Here is a 13,034-nt window from a genome sequence, read left to right as displayed (position 1 = left end):
AAATATGCTCCTAATTCCATTTATACCTGGACAGGCCCCTGAGGCTGGAATACATATACATCATCTGGGTTAGCTCCCTCACTCTTTTTGCCTGAGAACCAGAAGTTCTCTTGGAGTTTTTTTGGTCCTCCAGCTGTTGTTGAATTACAAATCCTATCAGCTCCTACCAGAATAATCAGACATAATAGTAATTATAGGCTCTCCCACATTAGAGACATTCAGGGTGAAACTGGACAGTCATCTGAGCAGGGTGGTGTGATGGCATTCTTCGTCCCTTCTGTTCCTACTATTCTATGAATCTTGAATGCCCTAACTATGTACAGGACAGGTTCCCACCCATGAGCTAAAGAAATGAGAGCAAACCAAATATTTTGTTGTAATTAGTTTTTATGCCTTTCCCTTGCCCAGGAGGTGGAAAGAAATCCTTAGTTACCCAAACTGGTACCCTCCAGGATCATTGAACTATGACTGCCAGGCTGGGAATGAGAGGGTTTTTAGTCCCTCACAGCAAGGAGGTACCAAAAAGGGAAGGTTGGGTGCCAAGTCTCTAAAAATCACTTATCTCTACCCCATACTTGTGTCCAGCAGATCTAGCTTTTCTCATTCAACTATCAGACCCTTGAGTTCTTCTTCTCTGCAAGGAGATTTATCTGGAGGAAAGCAGTGTATTAAGTATCTTCATTGGAACGGCACCTTCCAACTTAAATATGATGCATTTTAAGTGAAGGGAGCAATGCAATCCCATTCTCATTATGAAACAAGAGACAAGTGTGGCATACTGTAAGAGTACCAAGTTGCTGGACATAGTTTTCTTTTTGCCTGGGACATACAGGTTAGCTATTCAATGTGTGTGAGATATGTCAAGGCACTGGAAGGGATAACATCCACCAAGATTAATTTACATGTGGATTGGCCACATAACTACTGCAAAGCAAACATTGTGCACTTTCAGTCCAGAGACTTCTTTTCTAGAAAAATTCCCAACTTTATCCAACAAATCATGCTCTCCTTTGGTATCTAACTAAGGGATGGAAAGATTAAGACCATCACTTGGTGGCAGAATAGATGCTTTGAATTTGGAAGCTCATTCCCAGGCATTTCCAGTTTGTTTTTAGAAAAGTTGGATGGTGAGAAATACATCTTCCTGAGACATGGAAGGCTGCTGTCAGTCAAAGTAGATGGATAAATAGTACAAGCTATTTATCCATCAGCTCCCTAAATTCCCTTGGTGCTTCTAGTGAGTTTCAATACTTTGCTTAGAACGGAAAGGTTCACCAACTGGAGTTTTATAAATATTTTTAAAAGTGAATTCACACAAATTTTACAGTTTACATGAGGTAGACACCTGCATGCCTCCCTTTTTTGTAAAACAACATGTGCTGAGATTTGTAGGCCAACATGAGTTTGGAAGACTTCTAAAATCAAATTCTGAATTTGTTTTGTTTTCAGTCTGCATACATGTGGAACCATTGTTGCATGCAGAAGTCTTTCATAAATTTGTTGCAGAAAATCACCCCCAGTGGGATGATGATGGTTTATATAGAAAACATAAATGCCTCCTTAATTGTGAAAGTATTGTAGTTAGTGCCAGGAAATCTAGTCCTAAATGAATTCCTCACCCTTCATCCAAAGCTCTCTAATACTCAGCTGTCCTGACAATGACCTTTTAGTAAGCCAGTCTGTTCAACAGAGCAGACTAGGTATCCATACTTAAAATGCCTCTATCTCAGCCTTGGATTTTCCTTGCCTTTCCAGTACCTAAGAGCTCCCAAACTTTCAATGCTGCTTTTGCAAGGAATGGCACCAAGCTGAACAAGCCAGAGTGTCTTGACAAGTGCAGTCTCACCAATGGGTCCTGAGCACTGTGCTCATTATTATATATGGGGACCCATCTACTGTTGTAATGTGCAGTTTCTTGCAAGTGAATAGAAGGTACTTAATGAACCTGACAATGACTATGGTTCTTCTGGCTTCAAAATAAAAGGTAGTATGAGGAAAGGAATGGATGCAGTAACTTCTGAATGAAAAAGTTATTGTTATCTGCACATACCCCATGTTTCTGGTGGAGCTTCTTTCTACCACAATGTCCCATGACCAGTTTTGCCTTCAACAGATGCATGGCAGGAAGAGGTTTCATCCATTGTAATACTGAAATGAAGAAAGACACATGGCAAGCCTCTATGTTCCATGCAGCTAACAAAGGTACATATGCATTCACTAAGTTCACAGATTTAATTTTTGCACATTGCACGGCACCCAGTTCTTAGCAAGGATGCTATTTATGGGATTTACAGCTTTGATGTGAACACTTCCATATTTGAACAACAGGAAAAATTATTCAAGTAACTATTTGTATTTCTAAAAATGTTCCTTCTGTCTAAGCTTTGTTGCCTGGAAGTTGAAACTTTCATGGTGTGAGCATGTGGTTTACATCTGAAAGTAGGATGTTATAGACATGACCTTGAAAGGTAAGAGTGAGGTGTGAATTTGATTACATCATCCATAATAAAAGCTGCCCAGATGTTGAAAATAACAATTGTCTCTACCTCTGGATACCTATAATGTCTCATAATTGGAGGGAATGTTCTGCTGGAGTAACTACAAGTAGAATAATGATATTTCAAAGCTAACTTTCATCCAACATAAATCACATCATCTCAGACTTTGAGACAGGGGAACTGTTTGTGTCAGAACATCTGAAAAAGTTTGCTTTCTTTTGTTTTCTGCTCTTTTTTCCACAAGATTATATTTTATAATCACTACTTTTCCTCCTTTTATGTTCTGTAATATTAATTTATACTTTGCTTGTATGCCTTTAAAGGAGTTGGTTGATCGAATGTTTAACAAAGGCTCTCCTTTTTCCACAGTGTTAACATCTATTTAGCATAAGTGACTGGTGAACAAAAACAGAGTTTTAAGATTTTTCAACTCACTGCTCAAAAAATGGATGGCTTCTCCTTACTCTCCAGTTAGTTCAAAACTCTGTATCCTTAGAGATGCCGAAACTCCAGCTGTTTGATATTGTGCTGCTGTAGGCAGGGGGCATAGGAGTATTCCAGATGAAAGACAGGACTGAAAAGCGACTGAATAGCGGTGTTTCGATAAGATCCTTGGTGGATAACTGGCTCCGTTAAATTTGCTCAGTCAATCTCCTATGCAAGTGAGCTTTCTCATACATCCTGCTATGGTGAAATTATTCACGCTCACAAACAATCTAAATTCTGAATGAGCAAATAAACAGGAGATGATCAGATGAACTGGTTGGGGTGAGGAGGAAATAAGGGACTGTCTCAGAAAGCAGAATCTCAACTTTAAATACTGGTCTTCATCTCTAATAATGCCACCCAAATAATCACTGAGGCACATGTATTCAATTTGTGGAAGCTCAAATCAGAACTGTAACATTTAGGTTTACAACTGATCTTCATAAAGCCACACCTCCATCATTTTCTCAGCATTGATTAATTGGTTTCATTGCTTAGATCTTGACTTTTATAGGCATTTTTCTCACTGTTTATTTTTTAGGTATGCAAAACCAAAACTCAAGTTTAGATTAGGAAAGAGAGTGATAACTGTGGGAGATTAAGTCAGTGTCAGAGAATATTCTTCTTTGCTTAGAGCCAAACATTGCATGGTTGACTTATTTGAGAATCCAGAACATGTTGATTAAGGAGATGTTTAATTATTTCATCTTAAAGACAAGCACATCTGAAAGAGGCAGCCTGCATTAGAAGGCATTGCCACTGCTTTTAGGAGGCAGGGATCACATTCAGAATGAAGTGAATAGGAAGCCCTCAGCTTAAAGACTTTACAAGCTGTTTTCACTTTTGTTTACTTTTGTTATAAGGCTATTTGTTAGTTTGATAATCCATAGGAAATGAGATAGTTTCTTTCTGGAATTAAACAAACAAATAAAACCTTGTTTGGTCAGTGAAGAGATTAGAAAAGTGTTTTAGAGCAGGGGTTCAGGCATTAGAGATCTTTTAACATAAAACCAAGAGAAAATTAAAGAAGAAAAAAGAGAAGATAAAGAGATAGGGAAGATGACTGATAACTGAACCTACATGAATTGAATTAAGTATTTAGTAAAAGTGTCTTGTTTGTTCTGTGTGCATTCCAAATTCTTCACCAGGATCACTAGAAAGGTGTGCTTTGGTGCAAAAATGAAGCCATATGGCAAATGTATTTATTTTATTTTCAAATTTATAGACCACTGAACAGCTCTCTAAAATCTTGTTTATTTCAAAAATTAATTTCATTGTGACTTTCAAATTCAAAACTGGCCCCTCCAAAATGGAAAATAAGATATATAGATGTAGTACATGAAGTCTGAGTAAGTCTAAGTCTATCAGAATGAATACATACATACTACAGATGCAGTGCATTGATAGCAAGTGATGTGAAACACTTTCTCTTTAAATCATATCAGATCTCACAAGAATTTCTATTATTTATAAATGAGCCCAGCTTTGACTCTTCATCTTTACCTGTATAAACACATGACCTAATTTTTACTGTGATAAATGTGCTTGACAGAAACAAAACACATGGCATTGCCTTCCTTTAACTTTATATTGTGAAATTCGTCAGTACATAGCACTGCTGCTATGAAAATAATTTGAATATGCGTCTTGTTTATGGCTATTTTCTTCACCATCTATTTCATTACTGAACATATAAGATATAATGTTAAAATATGCACAAATTTTAAACTGAAATAGTGCCTGGTGAGGGATGGACAATGAGTTAATTTTTTAAATTACTGGGGGAAGGGATAAACTCACCTTACCCCTCCCATAAAACTTACAGATTTCACCAAGGAAATTCATAAATCTTATCCCCTAAGTACCCCCAATTATAGCCAAGCTTCTGGGAGTGGGGGCATGAAGAAAAGTGCAGGGGTTGAGCTTCAGGAGATTACTTGCTCCTGAATTCAGATGGGCTAAAAATACAACTTTCCCTTTAATATCAATGTGATTGTTATTAATAATCATTATTGCAAATATCTTAAGGTAGGGCAGCAACAACATAACCTAGCTGGAAGAAAGCAGGATTCCTCACACCAATATTTCATGGGAAACCCTGATAGGCATTGGCATGTAATCAACAGCCTCCACCTTTCCCTGAATTTCCAAAGTCTGTGCTGGCAATTCAGAAGTTCACTTTTTGCTAGGGCACATTTCATGTCCACAAAGCAGGAAGATATGTCTGCAAGAGCTGGGGCATGCTGGGAGGTTTCTATGACAACTAGCAATAATAGTGCATCCCAAACATTTTTCAGTCTGAGGCTGTGAATCCTTTTTCAGGGTGGATTATGTCCCAGAAAGCCTCCACCTGCTAAGGAAGCAGGAGTAGCATAGGAAGCAGCTCTGGGCACACTGCTGGTTCAGCTGGGGAAGTTATCATTGTGAGACAGGCTCTAGAGCTCAGCATCCTGAGAATAACCTTTATTTATTCATTACCTGTAAACTCCACCTTTCTTCCTTTTGCAAAGAACCCAATGTGGCTTACAAGGTTTTCCTCTTCTTTATTTTGTCTCATAACAACAACCCAGTGAGGTAGCTTTTAAAAAAGAGCTTTCCTAGAAAAGTATTTACCCTATGCTTGTCATTCCCGAATGATGGTTTTTACGGGTTCTTCAGATGCTGTTGTGACATCTGGTTTCACTTCTGTGTCTCACCAGCACTTTCAGTGAATTTTACAGAACAAGGGAAATGTTGCATTCGGTTGTGAAAGTGAAAGAAAGTATTTGTGTATTTGTGTAGCCTGCCATACCACAGTGCCACCTAGAAGTTAGGTAGTGGAAAATCAGGAAAAGAAATGCTGCTCTTGTTGTGCTCAGCTCTCAATTCTTGCAATGAAACCAGAAGCCGATACAGCAGATGAATAGCCATTTAATGGTCTCTTATAGAAGAGCTCAAAATTTCTAGGACTTTCATTGTCCTTTATAACGTTTTGACCACGAGTGCAAGCTTTACATATTTAGAGGTATTGAAGATGCAGAATCTTTTAATTTTGGTTGCAGCACATCTCAGCATATTTGTCTCAATCTACTCCAAAAAGGGATCATTTTATTGAAGTGACAGGAATGAAAAACTGTACAATGTTGAGAATTAGCTGGTTAGCAATAGGCATATTATGAATTCTGGAACGGCCTTAATCGAGTGATATATAATAAAGAAGCCTAAGTACTGTAAAGAATACTGTAAAGCACAAAACAAAATGAATACTATTTGCATTCATGCACAGGCTTCAGAGGGTATGGAACTTAGCTCAATGGCCTGTTTGGTGCCTCAGCCAAGAGCTGCTGTTCATGGAGTGCCAGGATGCAGACATGCAACTAGGCCAAGTCATTTTGCAACCTGGGCAAAGAAAAAGATGGTGCTTCTTCCCCTTCCGTGTACAAAAGCCAACTGGGCTGACAGTTGGATTTTTATTCCATATTAATAAAGGGACAGCCTCCAGCACTGCATGTGAAGGCACCAAGGTAGTTTAGGAAGCACAGGGCTGGTGGTGGACCACACAGCCCTCTCTTCTAACACCTTGCTGCCACCTCGCAGCATCTGCTGTCTTAGGCTTTGACCTCACCACCTAGTGCTAGTGCCAACCTTGGTCTGAAATCAAATGGACTGGACTATGATTCTGGGATGAAGGAAGCTGAAAAAGGCAGGACACCAAGTTATCATGGCAAAAAAGGGAAGGTCTGTGGCTTGTGTTAACTAAATTCACCACAATCCCACACTTAACTTCTTCTCTCCCCTTTTAGGAAATGGATGTTTACTGGTATGATAATGGAATCTGCTCCTGATCTTCTCTGCTTCAAGGAACTTCTCTAGAGGACTAGATTGACCCCAACAGGCATGGGGTTGGAAACAAAGAGGACCATAAGGAAGGTGCCTGGCTTTGATCTTTCCTGCTGGTTAATTGGAGTGAGGCTGCACTAAAGTGGCCATCCAAACTCAGTGGAAACAGGGAAAGTGGGTTGGAGGCTACAGTATGCAGGGAAAGGATCTCCAGAAGATAGGAGCACTGAAAGATCCTGTTGAATCATTACTGAGGATGGGGCTGGGGAGCAGAGAAACTCTTGCAACTACCAAGAAAGCAGAGCCTTGGTAAAAGTCAACACATTGCTGCTTCAGCAAAAGTAAGACTAGGGCAGCCAGAACCAGATGTTCTGTGGAGAAGGACTTACAAAGCTCATGGCAGAACCATGGATTTTGGTTAGATGAGATTTCAGCAAGGAATGAGAGTCAGCAGGTACAGCAACACACTGGGCTTGCAATGCACAAAGGGGAGTTCTAAAGCTTTGGAAGGCTGGGAACCGATGGAATTTGCCACACAGAAGCAGCTTGTGGTACCAGGATCTTAGGATGACCAGGAGTGATGGACATTAAAATTCTAGGTTTTTATACCACTTGAACAAATAAACAATCAAACAAACAAATCCCCCCCCATCTAACATGTTTCTTTTACTCATTTTATAGATTATTTTGTAATTTATATTTTAGTTGTTATACCAAAAGATTTTGTTTTTGTTTCAAGATATGTGGCTTTTAAAATCTTTCCTGCCATTTCCCCCTCCTCACCCCTTTTGCTCACATCCTGAGAGTGAATCACAGCTGGATTAATTCAGCATGAAGCATTTTGTATGTGAGTGAGAACAGACTTATTAAAGTGCACCGCTTTGATAAAAGGCAGCCTTGATGTTTTCTGTCAGGGATCCCACAGAAATCATATGGGGAAAAAAACCCTCTCAGTACTCCATGTATAACACTTACAGCTGTAGCAGTTACCTCAAACAGTATATATTTTCAAAATAACAAAACTCTCCGTGGAATTTTTAAGTCATCTCGGCCAACCTCAAAGAAGGAGAGAATCTTATTTGCAAAAACATCTGCCTTTTTCTTTCCCTCTATCCAAAAACATTCCAGAGACTGCATGGTGACTTGCAGAATCAGTAGGTCAATCCATATTACATCACTTCTGGCCTGGCCACATTACCACAGCAGAACTACACCAAATAGTCTTTTCAGTATCTGGTGGCTAGGAAAGCATTTGTACAAGTGTGTTAATAGGTTTACTAAACCCTTGGAATATGAGATGAACAGGAGTTGTTAGCTTCCTTAATTTGTCTTCAAGTTTTGCAACTGCTGTAGATATCAGAAACCTCTTTTGTTTTTTCTGATCTTTTTCTTATTCATTATATCAAATACACCACATTATAATATCATAGAAGGCTAATTCAACAACTCCACTGATGGGAGATGTTGCCACAGTTCACAATGCATGCCAAGTATGTGTACCTGCCATTTTTAATATTGAACAAACCATTGTTTGACCTCAAATAATCCATGGTGCCTGGGTTCCCATACTGCAGCACTTGATTACTCCAATTAGGGGCTGCATTTTCAAAATGGCAGCTACATAGCCCACGATGGCCCAGTGTATTATTTATTTATTATTTGTCTATTACATTTTTATACTGCCTCATAGTTCAGGCTCTCTGGGTGGTGTACAATTAAAATTAATTCATACAATAAACATTATACTAAAGGAGAATAAAACTATAAACAACAACAACAAGACAACAACATTGCAGCTATAATAACTTAATTTCTTAGATTAGGTCAAGCTTGACACAAAAGCATTGCAACAAAAGCCACAGGGTTGAAGAATCATAATCAGAGTATATTCTTTCACTTACCACAATAGCTTAATTTAATATAAGGCTGAAAACCTATACAAACTTGTCCATCGGTTGTTTATTTAAATGTTCTGTTTTCAGTCACTTTATCTCAAATTGACTCCTGTACTCTACAATATTTAAAATGGCTACTCAAAGTAAGCCCACTGAATGGGCTTGCTCCCACATAAGAGGAATAAGATCTTTTTGCCTGCTCTGGCTTGCAATTGGTCCCCTGGACCTTTCCCATCACCTTCCACCTGGTCTTTTTCACTGGAATGGACTGGCATTGACTCTGTGGCCTTGTGCATGGCCAGTACAGATGTTTCCTTTGAACCAAGGGCCCTTGTTCCTTAAAGCTGGAATTTATTCACCTCTCATGTTTTTATTTTAGCTTTTAACTGTTTTATATCATGCATAGGTATGGGAGAAGCAGAGAAGTTCAAACTTGTAAAGATTCTCCATACTCCACTTCAAAGCTCACTTGGCCTTGCTTTCATTTTTATTTGTGAACTGTATTTAAACGTTTCAAAAAAATTGAAAGCTCAAAAGTTGTACACTTCCCTACTATTGAATAAAGGATGAAAATACTGTGTGTGCGTGCGCGTGTGTGAAGTTAAACGGCAGCATTCAAGACAAGTGTGAGTTGCAAACAGAAACAAAATTCTCATACATGCCTAATCAAATCTGATAGGCTGCTTGTAACCATGTCTCTTGTTGGAACCACATATTATGTTGCACATGCACTGGCCATCAAAACCAGCATCTCCATCTCGAGTTCTCCCTCTCCCTTCCATAACAGGTAGAAACACCCTCTGATATGATACCATCCCATTTGTGCTTCTACACCTTTGCCAAAGGCAGTCACCAGTATGTCAGTGATACAGAGCACAACCAGCACATAGCTTTGGCTAGTTCTCTGACAGCCTTCCCTGCTCTAGAACTATGGTGGTATAATTTGCTATCTTTGTTTCCCAACTGCTGTAGATATCAGAACTCAAATTGCACTCTACAGTGACCCACAATTCAACCACAGTTGTATTATTGGGGTGGAAAAACTGACTCCGGCTGAACAAAATGCACTGGGTCAGGGATGGCATGCTTAGTTAATGGAACTGTGGTCCACGAACCACTTCAAGTGCTCTGCATGCACTTAGAAAAGCTTAGTCCATTCAGGTCAACTGCATGGGGTTAAGTCCAAGAGTGCTGACTCTACCGAGAAACTTGTGCTCGGACAGTTGTTGTTGATGATGATGATGATAAGATCCAAGACACCAGTCAGCTGCTGCTTGCTAACTTTCCGTCAGCCAAATGGCCTAATTCCCAGCTAAAGTTAAGTATGGAAGATACAGGATTAAGGAAGGATCTAAAGAAAACAGCAGGAACACAATAAGAGGAAGGCCATATGCTAAGACGTGTGGTTGTGGCTGCAGTCCAATGCATGCTTTCCTGAGAAGAAGCCACACTGAACTTAGTGTGTATGGAATTGCTCTTTTAAAATTATAACAGTAAACCTTGAAGTAGGGGACAAAGCATTTTTCTCAGGCAAGGGGGGCAACTTGTAGGCCTCCCTCCAGATATTTTGGCTTATAGCTCCCATCAGCCCATGCTAGTATAGTCAGTGGTGAAGGATAATAGGCTAAAATATTTGGAGATCTAGAAGCTGACCATTCCTGTTCTGAAGTATATATTTTGCAGATATGCAAGGATCCCTGCCTGCTGAAATGAGTAATTCTGACCACTGTTTTATGCCATATATACATCAGATAATGCTGGGAACAATAGATGGCAAAAGAAGGGGGCGGCAGAGGATGAGGTGGCTGATGGAGTCACTGAAGCAGTTGGTGTGAGCTTGAGTGGACTCCAGGGGATGGTGGAGGACAGGAAGGCCTGGAGGAATGCTGTCCATGGGGTCACGATGGGTCGGACACAACTTCATGACTAACAACACAACATACATCAGACAGACCTGTACATGATCAGTTAAAAGCAAGTTGTGCTGTTTGTCTTTTTAAACAAAGTGGGTTGGTTCCAGATTTAGTCATGTAAATAGTAGATTTATTGAATCAACAATGCACAAGATAGTTATGACTAATTTATGTCCCACTGATTTCGATGGATCTACTCTGACTAAATCTAGATCCAGCTCCTTGCAGGTCTAATTTAAACAAATGGATATATATTCCTGTAAGACCGAGCTATTGCAAAGCAAGGGAATGTTCCATCCACTGCCACTTGCCTGTGCATCTCAGCAACTGGACTATTGTGGCAATATGGAGTGGGAAACACATGGCAAACATCAGTCCTTTCTGGGAAGGAAAAAGCTCAGACTGTAGGACGAAGCTTTTAATGCTTAAGAAGCTGAACATCCATGGCCTCACTGGCTGTTGGATGAGTCACTGCATCATGTCACTAGTGTTCTGTTGACATGATTCAGACTTAGATAAATTGTCTGCACCCACACTGATGATTAAAAAGGAAAAAGAAAAGAAAACTTCTTCTCAATTTGGGCTGCCCCTCTACAGCAGAGGTGAGGAATTTTTTTCAGCCTGAAGGCCAAAGCCACATTTGGAGAAGTTCTTGGGGGGGGGGGGCACATTCCAGTAGTGGGTGGAGCCAAAGACTAAAAGGCTGGAACCAAAAATACAAATATGGCCAACTTATTTTACCTTAAAGCTCTTAATTCCAGTAACAAAGCCGTGGGTGGGGGGGAGGGGAAGGGGGGAAACTACGTGAAAACTAGGAAACTACCAAGTGGTTGATGGTCCAGCAAAAGGAAAGTCATTACCTTGGGAACTCTGAAGGGCATTATTTGACCCCTTGGTTTTCCCTTCCCTGCTCTATAGGAGAGGCAGAAATGCCTATTCTGGATGATTTTAGGGGAAAAGGCCAACTATTTCATGCAGTTAGGAACTACTTTGGAATTGTTGAGATAGGGTGGGCTATCATTCCGAATCAATAAAAAACAACCCTAACCACCATAGGATGAGCAAGCCCAGCAGGTCTATTTGTGTGCCTCCTCACTCCTAGACAGTGAAGAGAAAGTTGTTGATACTGCAACAGTCTAGTGGTTTTTAAAGGGACACAACATGTTTTGTTCAAAGTATATTAAAAGAAGCAATATGTTACTGCATACCACCCACTAGGTTCATCTCTAAAGCATCTTTCAAACCTCTATTTCAAAGCAACTAGAAGCATCAAATTTCTTCAAAACTTTAACAAATATTTCTCTCCTGGAGCTAATTCTAAGGAACTTCTGATATTATGCCTACATTTTCCTCTGCTTCATTTCATTTACTCTCTTTGCTCCAAGTTTCTAACCAACATGGACCACCCAAAACAAATGCTTGTCCCTCTTGATGTTGATTCCAGTTGTTCAACAACCTATGCTTACTTAGGCATTACATCTTCTTCAACGTTCAGGTTTAATTCCACTGCTGTGTACAGATTTGGATTGGCAGGAATATAATATCCAATGAAAAGAGAATATCAACCCTTCTCTTAGTGCTGTTTTATCAACGTGTCTCTTCTGCTGTGTCCTTGGCATCACTGCAAGCCAAAATGTAGCACAGAACAGTCAATGGAGCAAAGAAATTCTGTTGAAGGTTTGTAATAATTGCTACAGTTCTACACTGTAGAGTCACTGAGTCTTGAGCAATTGCAACATAAGGCTGCCAAACAGACCTTATTTTCAGAAATTTATCTCAATATGCTGTTTATTTCAGTTGCCTACCACTGCACAAAACCAGTCCAAACTTATTTGCACAAGATCCATGGAAATTGAACTGACTGTGAACTGCTGGCACCTCAAGTGGAGAGAGTAGATATAGACCTTCAGCTCGCACTCTGCTCTGCTGTACTTTTATGTATTTTCTCCATGCTGTTCACAGAGCAGTCTAAAGCAACGTGGAATTGCTAGTCATCCCTAGTGTCCTACCTCCATCTTCAGGTGCAGCAACAGAAGGAGCGAGTAGAGAGAATGCTATTACAGTCATGTCCTACTTGTGGGCTTCCCAGAGGCAGCAAGTAGGACACTATGAAAATCTGGAACTTGCTTGGAACCAGCATGGTTTTTCTTATGTTCTCCACCCCTTCAAGATCTCTCACATTTAATTTATACATACATCACTGATTGGAAATTTGAAAACGTAATTAATTGTTAATTTAAAAAAATGAGAAAAGAGAAGCATGTTGGGAATGTGAAGGTGCTACCTGATTTTGTACCTAGATAGTGGGCTTTGCCCAGATTTAAACTGAATTGCAGGGGGGGGGGGACCCACAGGTCCATTTTTTTTCAGTGCACATTTATTTGGAGAGCAGCATCTATCAGTGGATCATATCGAGCTGTTCC

At 39.9% G+C, this 13,034-nt stretch overlaps 1 protein-coding gene across 11 annotated transcripts in view; it reads left to right on the top strand.

Moving 5' to 3' along the window:
- The window catches only part of LOC123029090, an 82,862-nt gene extending 73,584 nt beyond the window's left edge, over positions 1-9,278 (top strand). For all 11 annotated transcript variants that reach the window (XR_006415846.1, XR_006415848.1, XR_006415845.1 and 8 more), the window contains 2 exons: positions 2,114-2,202; positions 6,767-9,278. The gene's annotated coding sequence lies outside the window, so the exon portion shown is untranslated. The remainder of the gene's footprint in view (positions 1-2,113; positions 2,203-6,766) is intronic.
- The last annotated feature ends 3,756 nt before the right edge of the window (positions 9,279-13,034 follow it).

The sequence above is a fragment of the Varanus komodoensis genome, unplaced genomic scaffold (assembly GCF_004798865.1).
Source record: "Varanus komodoensis strain SLA01 unplaced genomic scaffold, ASM479886v1 scaffold4, whole genome shotgun sequence".
Taxonomy (NCBI): Eukaryota; Metazoa; Chordata; class Lepidosauria; order Squamata; family Varanidae; genus Varanus; species Varanus komodoensis.
The sequence above is the reverse complement of the archived record's forward strand: the minus strand, read 5'-3'. Positions and strand labels throughout refer to the sequence as shown.